The sequence below is a fragment of the Durio zibethinus genome, chromosome 21 (assembly GCF_047325235.1).
Source record: "Durio zibethinus cultivar Kanyao isolate XHJ-2024 chromosome 21, ASM4732523v1, whole genome shotgun sequence".
Classification (NCBI taxonomy): Eukaryota; Viridiplantae; Streptophyta; class Magnoliopsida; order Malvales; family Malvaceae; genus Durio; species Durio zibethinus.
In genome coordinates, this window is record NC_143182.1 from 12,054,932 (window position 1) to 12,063,474 (window position 8,543).

An 8,543-nucleotide genomic window follows, 5' to 3' on the forward strand; every position below is an offset into this window, starting at 1 on the left:
GAGACGGATTCACATATATAATTACGATATTTATGGACTCTTTTAAATTTAAAAAGTATAAAAAATTTTAATTATTTTCAAAATCTTATTTTGAATATATTTTCTATTAATAAAATTGATAAATTCATTAAAAACATTATATATATTTTAATTAAAATATAAATTTCCCACAAAATTTTAAATCGGTCACAGGTAAACATGTTATACTTGAGCACTAGAGAGAGGCTTATTGCGATATTCATCTTCAGTTTCACAAGTGCACTCCACTTGTGCTAGGGATGGGAGTAGGAAAAAACGAGACAGCAAACGTACACGGAGTTCTTACGTGAATGAGTTTGTTTAAGGTTGATCATGGCTGGAACGAAGGGAAAAACCAAAAACCATTGCTTGGATTATTGTATAGGTGACTGGGTAAAGTTTAGTGATTGCTGAATGATGTAGGCCTTTGTGGTAAAAGCTACAAAGCGAAGGTTCTGTTATATTATTTGAGGAGGTTGGGATTGATAAAGAGAGTTTGCTGGTGACTTTGCGAAATTTTGAAGAAACAATGAGCTTATCTTTCAATATATTTAGGTTAATTTGAATGGGATCCCTAACTTAAGAATTAAAAATATACTTTTTATTATATACATAATAAATTATTATTACTATTCTTATTTTAATGTATGAAAGGTCATGAGCTAGAGTGTTGAAACAATAGGAAAAATTAAATAAAATGATTATTTCATGTTAATATGTGTTTATTTTCTTTAAATCATTTTATGCAATTATATTATTAAAAGAAAATAAATTTTTACGTATTATATCATAAGTCAATTGAAATAAAATATTAACTTTTTAATTATCACATATAATATATAATAAATGATTAATTAATTTTAATAATATGATAATGTGATATAATTCAAATAAAAAGATATATTAATATAAAGTAATCGTTTCCTACATTCAATTTTTCTTAGAAAGGATGTAGACATAAAAACTATCGGGTGAGAATTCTAATGTGATTTTATCACAATTCAAGTCAAGAGGCTCGGTCAGTGTTGGGCAAGTCAAATGATTGATGTGTTCTCTAATAACACTGAACTAGCCGCTGATGGTGCCAAATGAGTAATTTTTTCCTTTCCTTCTATTTTTTTTTAAAGAAGAATAAATTTTCATTCAAGAAAGACCAATACATTCAGCTGCGATTACATCATGAATACGCGGTGGGCATTCCCCAAACCAACACATGGTATTTCCAGTTTCAAAGCACCTCTTGCTAAAAGGTGCGCAGCTTCATTTGCCTTTCTCCGTACGTGGACCACCTTCACTGATTCCGTACTCGCTTTAATCTCCAAGGCATCTGCTACCAGGTTTCCTATAGGAGATAGGTCCCTCTTCTTATCATTGTACTATTGATCACTAGTAAACAATCCCCTTCAATGATTGCTTGATTAAACCCTTGTCAATTGCTAGTTTGAAAGCTTGGAAGGTTGTAAGAGCTTCTACCACTGTGGTATCCTGCACATCCTCTCGCTTCTTTGTAGTGGCACCAAAGCAGTAACCAGCATGGTCCCTTATTACCACACCAATAGCTCCTCCAGCTCTCTACGGTTTGAGACTTCCATCAAAGTTAATTTTAACAAATCCATAGGAAGGGGGTTGCCATCGAGTATCTTCCAGCTGGCCTTGTTCCACTACTTGTGCATTTATTTGCTTGTATTCCTCCAAGTAGTTTTTTACAAAATCTGCCGCCTCTGCTGATGCACATTTTTCCCAGACTTGACTTTCATATTCCTGCTATGCCAAATTGACCAGCAAACCACCAATCCCATTTCCAAACTCTCTACATCATCCTTTCCCGTTATTCTTTTTAGCCATCCTCTTTGATTTCCTTGGTCGACAGCTTTCCATTTATCTGGCATTAAGGTACAATCCTATACTGCTTTAGCTTGCTCACACTCCCATATCGCATGGATAACCGTTTCATCCTCTTTCCCATATCTCCTGCATACTGGGTCAAAGTCATTGTGTCTTCTTCTTAGGTTGTTGAAGACTGGTTTCCAATCGAAGATCCAGACTTTGTTTGGGGTTTTTGTCCCCTACAATTTTTTCCAGAAAATCTTTTCCTTTCCACTGCATGGTTCTTCCCTTTGCTCTCCTACCACCCCCATTCCTGCACATAGAAAACGGTAGGCACTTCTAACCGTGAATGTTCCATTTCGCTCTAGGCTCCAGGTGAAAGTGGCCTCATGTTGGCCACTGCTTAATGGGATAGCACATATTAGCTCCGTTTTTTTCCCAGAAAAGGTTCTATGAATAACATATTTATCCCACCTTCCTGTGCCATGATCAATCAAATCAGCCACCAATTCAACTCTGTCCACTAAACTGTGAACTTCAATGCTTGAACTTACTGTTCTATTTATAGGTAACCATCTATCTTCCCATATTTCAATCTTCCTCTATTTCCTACCCTCCAAACCACACCAGCTTTCAACACTTCTTAACTCACCGTATGCTTTTCCACATGTAGGACGGGCAGAGGCCAATTGTAGCTTCCAAATAGGACTTGTTTGGAAAGTACTTTGCGCTTATGACTTTGTATGCCAACGACTCATTATTCATTTGCAGTCTCCATGCCTGTTTAGCCAGAAGGGCTCGATTAAAAAGTTCAAATTCTCTGAACCCAATCCCTCCCACACCCTTGCTGCGGCACATTTTCCTCCATTCCAACCAATGCAATCCCTTCCCCTCCCTATTTGATCTCCACCAATAATTACTAATCAAACTATTAAGCTCCTGGCATACGCTTTTTGGGAAGAAAAAACATCCCATTGCACATGATGGAATAGCTTGGAGAATTGCCTTGATGAAAATTTCCTTCCCCCCATATGATAGCATTCGATTTCTTCATACACCTATCTTTGACCGAATCTTGTTCTTGATATTTCTGAAAGCTCTCTTCTTGTTCTTCCCACCAGTGTTGGTAGTCCCAAATATTTTTCTAGACTGCTTGTTACTTGAATCGTAAGCCTTTGTTTTACGTCCTCCCTACATGCCTCCCCAGTATTGCTGCCGAAGAATAATAAGGTCTTTTCGAGATTAACTTGTTGGCCTGAACCACATTCATACCTCTGTAACAAGTTCCTCACTCGTTCGCCTTCGCCCTAATTAGCTTTAATAAATAAAAGGCTATCATCCGTGAAAAACAAGTGGTTGATTCTGGGCCCATTATTACTGGCATACACCCCCATTAATCAGCCTTTGCCTTTGGTAATTCGTCAGCATTTCAAGAAATCCTTTGGTAAACAACAGAAATAAATATGGTGATAGGCGATCGCCTTGCCTTAGGCTTCGCTCAGGATAAAACCTGTCTGTGATATCGCCATTCACAATTATAGAGAAAGAGACCTAAGTAACACATTTCATTATTAGAGACACCCACTAATCGTGAAAACCCAATTTCCTGATAATAGCATCAAGAAATATCCATGCCACGGAATCATACGCATTACTCATATCAAGTTTAATAGCTACAAAACCCTCCCTACCTGACCGTTTATGCCTAAGTTTGTAGAGGAGTTCATATGCGATGAGTGCATTATCAGTGATCAATCGCCTAGGCATGAAGGCACTTTGGTTTTCACTTACACATTAAAGCAAAACTTTTTAAGCCTATTAGCCAATGTTTTTGCTATAATTTTATAGACCACATTACAAAGGCTGATAGGCTTATAGCTAGTAATAGTCCTTGGGTTTTTCACTTTAGGAATAACAGTGATTTATGTGTTGTTAATTAGAATACGATGCATTTCACAATAGATATAAAAGATTTAATTATTTATGAATAAAATTAATTTTTGTATTAATTTTATTTATATTTTAAGTAATTATGTTTGAACAAAAATAATTATCATATGACAAATAGTTATAATTATTTGAATATAAATAAATTATTATTTATAAAGATCATAATTATACAAAAAATCATAAATATTTTAATAAAAATTTATGTCTGTTTATTTATTATAAATAAATATTTTAATATAATAATTTTTACTATTTTTAATCGGAGAATTTGAAGTTTTATTGTACTTAAAAATATAATTACCTCTAAAAAAGTGTTTTTCATGCCTTAAAGTTAAAATTTTTTTCCATTATTCTTCTTCTTTTATTTATTTTTTTAATAATTTAAAAATAATTATGAAAAATTCATATTTCACTTAAAGAAGATTAAAAAAAAAAAAAAAGTTAGGCAAATAGCTACATTTAGTGTACAAAATAAAACAAATATTCCCTCCAAGAAGGAAAAGACATTGTTTGAGGGCAAAAAGAAGTCCAAAGGTATCAAAAATACTGGACTAATTGCTGATTCGATGAAAGAAAGTTTGAGACTCGATGTGGGTGAAACACCTAAAGATACGACTGGTTCTAGTTAGGGTTTTGTTCTAAAAAAAAAAAAGATTCATAAGTTGCAAAAGGATATTAATAAGGTCCGAGATAATCATAGAGATGCATTGGAAACAAAATCCGAACAAAAACATGACCAAATGGAGCTGTCAATGAGGCATGTTTAGAATAAAAAAAATTATGGTCCAATGAATTTTGAGACGGAGCAGAGTGGCTAGTTGGATAAATTGAAGGAAACATTTAGTGGTAGAACAGTTGATAACCAGCTGTTGGGAGTGGATGCTCCAGGTATGGTTTCTCACATCAATGATAAGATACTTGCCTCTCAGACAGTAGCACCAGCACCAGAAGCAACTGCTTCTTTAGTTATACAAGAAAATTGGGTTCAGTGTGATCGTTGTCACAAGTGGCTACTTTTGCCTTTTGATACTAGACCAGAACAACTCCCTGAGAAGTGGTTGTGTAGCATGCTTAACTGGCTGCCTAGAATGAACCGGAGTGACATTGGTGAGGATGAGACAAGAAAAGCTCTCAATGCATTATACCAGGTTCTAGTTGCTGAAAATCAAAATAACTCAAAATCATGCAAATGGAACTACATCATTAGTTACTTCTGCTCATCTTCAGCATCTTGATCAGAACAACTCTAGTTTCAGTTCTCAGGCCTCACATATTAGAGGAAGAAGAAACATGGCCTGAAGGAAGTGCTGAAGGTTGGTAGCAATGGCCTGAGACAGATGTCAAACACTAAAATAAAATTACAGCATGACCCAGTTCCCTGTTGAATCAAATCTCAAGAATAAATCCACCTTCGAACAGAAAAAAAAAACCATTCAATTGGTGGTGTAACCAAGGAAGCAAAAAAAAAAATAAAAAACAAGACGGAGTCTGGTCTATATGCATATGAAGGTTCAAAGAAAACCAAAACAGAAGTTATATACACTACTGATAAGCATTACAGTTCTAACTTGGACCCCAGAAGGGTGAGTTTTAGTTCAAGCATTGGCTTGCTAACTCAAGCAAATGGAAGAACTGTGCAGAATTATAATGAGTGCTCTAATTCTGGGGATGTAAAAAATGATATGAAAGAAGAATCAGCAGTTAGTGTAAAGAAACTTGTGGATCAAACTGAGACCTCATCAGATGGTGGGTTATTAGACATGAGAATATGTGATAAAAGGGGCTTCTGTGAAGAAAAAGAATTTAGAGGATAAGTAGTGTTGGGAAAAAACAACACCTACGCGCAGCAATCACACACAAAATAGCAAGCTCAAATCAAGAATAAGAACACACAAATATATTTGGTTTGGCCCAACTCAAAATGGCCTACTCCAAACATAATCCACTAACAAATAAATCTTTACAACTGTGAGACTTTTAGAATGAGAAAAGTCTCCTAAAACTCCTTACTCAAAACTTAACCCAAAACCCAATTACACCCTTTAATAGCCTACTCACTTAGCTATTCTCTTGGTGTCTAACTCTCTGGGGTTACTAAACTAAAACCAAAACATCTTATTTATAGGAGTGAAACCCTTTATACCTTTACTAAACTCTCGATATGGGATACAAGACAAATTCAAACTTACTTAACTTTCGATGTGGGATTCTGAGATTCAAGGTAAATCCCAACAAATCCTCCCTTGACTTGAATCTCTAAACACTTCAACAGTATCTGCAAAGCTAACATGCTTATCTTTCTTCTTTTCTTTCATCACAGGCATTCCAGCAACTGAGCCTCCATCAAACATGTACAAGTGATTGACCCTATTCTCTTGTAGAATCACACTACCATTCTTGTACACTTTTAACCAATCATTACTACCATAAAATGTGTACCCCCGAGAAACTAACTCACCCAAAGCAATCAAATTGTAGTGACAATTTGGTACATACCTTACATGACGAAGTGTCCTAATAACACCATTGTGAGATCTAAGGCGAACACTCCCAATGCCTTGAATCTGCACCTTTTCTTTGTTAGCAACCATAATATCCCCATACTTTTCATTCTCATTCAACTCCACAAAACAACTCCTATCATTGCAAACATGAACTGTAGCAGCTGAATCTAAAACCCAACCTTTATCACTTTTTAAAGTCTGGGTCTCATCCACACAAGTTGTCAAAACAAAATCATCATCATCAGACACGACAGCAGCAGTATCACTTTTTTTTTCATCTGATTTCTTCTCATCATTCGCCCTTTTAAAAGCAGTCATATCCCTTCTCAGCTTCCTGCAGCGCACTTGGATATGTCCCTTCTCACCACAATAATAACATTTTATATCACTGTAATCTCTGTCTCTTGACTTGGATCTCCATCTCGATCCATCAATCCTCTTTTGAGTCCTCCCTCAATCAAAACCCTCTACAGCTAGTGTACTCCCTTCAGGTGATGAGTTCTGAGCTCTTATAAACCTTTCATTCTCACGTAACAGGGCAGTCACATCATCTAACTTCAAAGTAGACCTGCCCACCAACATAGTCTGAACTAAAGGCCTATAAGACTTGGGCAAAGATGACAGCAAAATTAAAGCCTTCTCTTCATCTTTTAACTCATCAACAGAAATCGCTAGCAATTGAGAAATCAATCTATTAAACTCATTCAGGTGATTATGAAGACTCATACCTTCTTCCATCTTCAGAGAATACAGATCCATCTTCAAACATAATCTATTAGTCAACGACTTCGAAGCATAAATACCTTCAAGTTTATCTCACAAACTCTTTGGAGTACTCTCAGTCAACACACTGTACTTTACTTCTGGAGCTAACGCCAATCTAATAGTACTAACAGCCTTCTTCTGAATCATATTCCAATTAGCATCAGACATTCCCTCAGGCTTACTACTCTCTAATGCCTGATCCAACCCTTGTTGTACTAATAGATTTTGAATCGTACTTTGCCATAACATAAAATTACTCTTTCCATCAAATAATGAAATCTTAAACTTAGGCATAGACATACCAGACATACTTTCTTCAGACATCTTCAAACACTGCTTCACGATCTCTTGGACCCACGAACCTTAAACCTCGAACCTCGCTCTGATACCACTTGTTGAGAAAAAATAACACACACGCGCAGCAACCACACACAAAATAGCAAGCTCAAATCAAGAATAAGAACACACAAATATATTTGGTTTGGCCCAACTCAAAATGACCTACTCCAAACCTAATCCACTAACAAATAAATCTTTACAACTGTGAGACTTTTAGAATGAGAAAAGTCTCCTAAAACTCCTTACTCAAAACTTAACCCAAAACCCAATTACACCCTTTAATAGCCTACTCACTTAGCTATTCTCTTGGTGTCTAACTCTCTGGGGTTACTAAACTAAAACTAAAACATCTTATTTATAGGGGTGAAACCCTTTATACCTTTACTAAACTCTCGATGTGAGATACAAGACAAATTCAAACTTACTTAACTTTCGATGTGAGATTTTGAGATTCAAGATAAATCTCAACAGGTAGGACAGTCAAAATGGGCATGATATTTTTATGAAAGAAGAAAGTAGTGAGAGTAGATATAGGAATGAAAAGAAGTCACGAGTTTCAAAGATTGAATAAAAGCAGCCCCATAGAAATGACGGTGATGGTACATCAAGCAAAAAAAGTATGGATGATTCTATTGGTGTCATTGAAGAAGTCAAAAGTATTGGTAGGAACCAACAACCGAGTAAACTAAAGAAGAGTCCTCATCTAAAAAAAATACTTTGGACAGCCTTGATTCATCGAAAACTGGACAAAATTTGATGGCAGCAACTTCTAGCTCTTCAATGATTTTTGGTTCTCGTAAAGCCAGAGCAAACTTTGAAGAAGCAAGGGGTTCACCAGTTGAATCCATTTTTTCATCTCCCATAAAGACCTCATATCCAAAAAAGCTTGCACCGACCATAGGGGATAGTCCACGGAGGGATGATGCTGTAAATAGTAACATTTCTCTAAGTGGCAGTTTTAGAAGACAGCTATATCTAATTCAGTGAATGTTGCTGACTCTATAGAAGCCACTGCAAGGACATGTGATGTTTCTGTGAAAGGTAATCAGAATGCATTAAGAGGTAGGTTATTTTCCTCTGACTCTGCAAAGGATGATTCTTTGGAGTCAATATTCGAAAGGAATAAAACTAGTGGCTAGA

The 8,543-nt window shown here is 35.9% G+C and overlaps 1 pseudogene; it reads left to right on the forward strand.

Moving 5' to 3' along the window:
- The window catches only part of LOC149512895 (uncharacterized), a 45,260-nt pseudogene extending 36,870 nt beyond the window's left edge, over positions 1-8,390 (forward strand).
- The last annotated feature ends 153 nt before the right edge of the window (positions 8,391-8,543 follow it).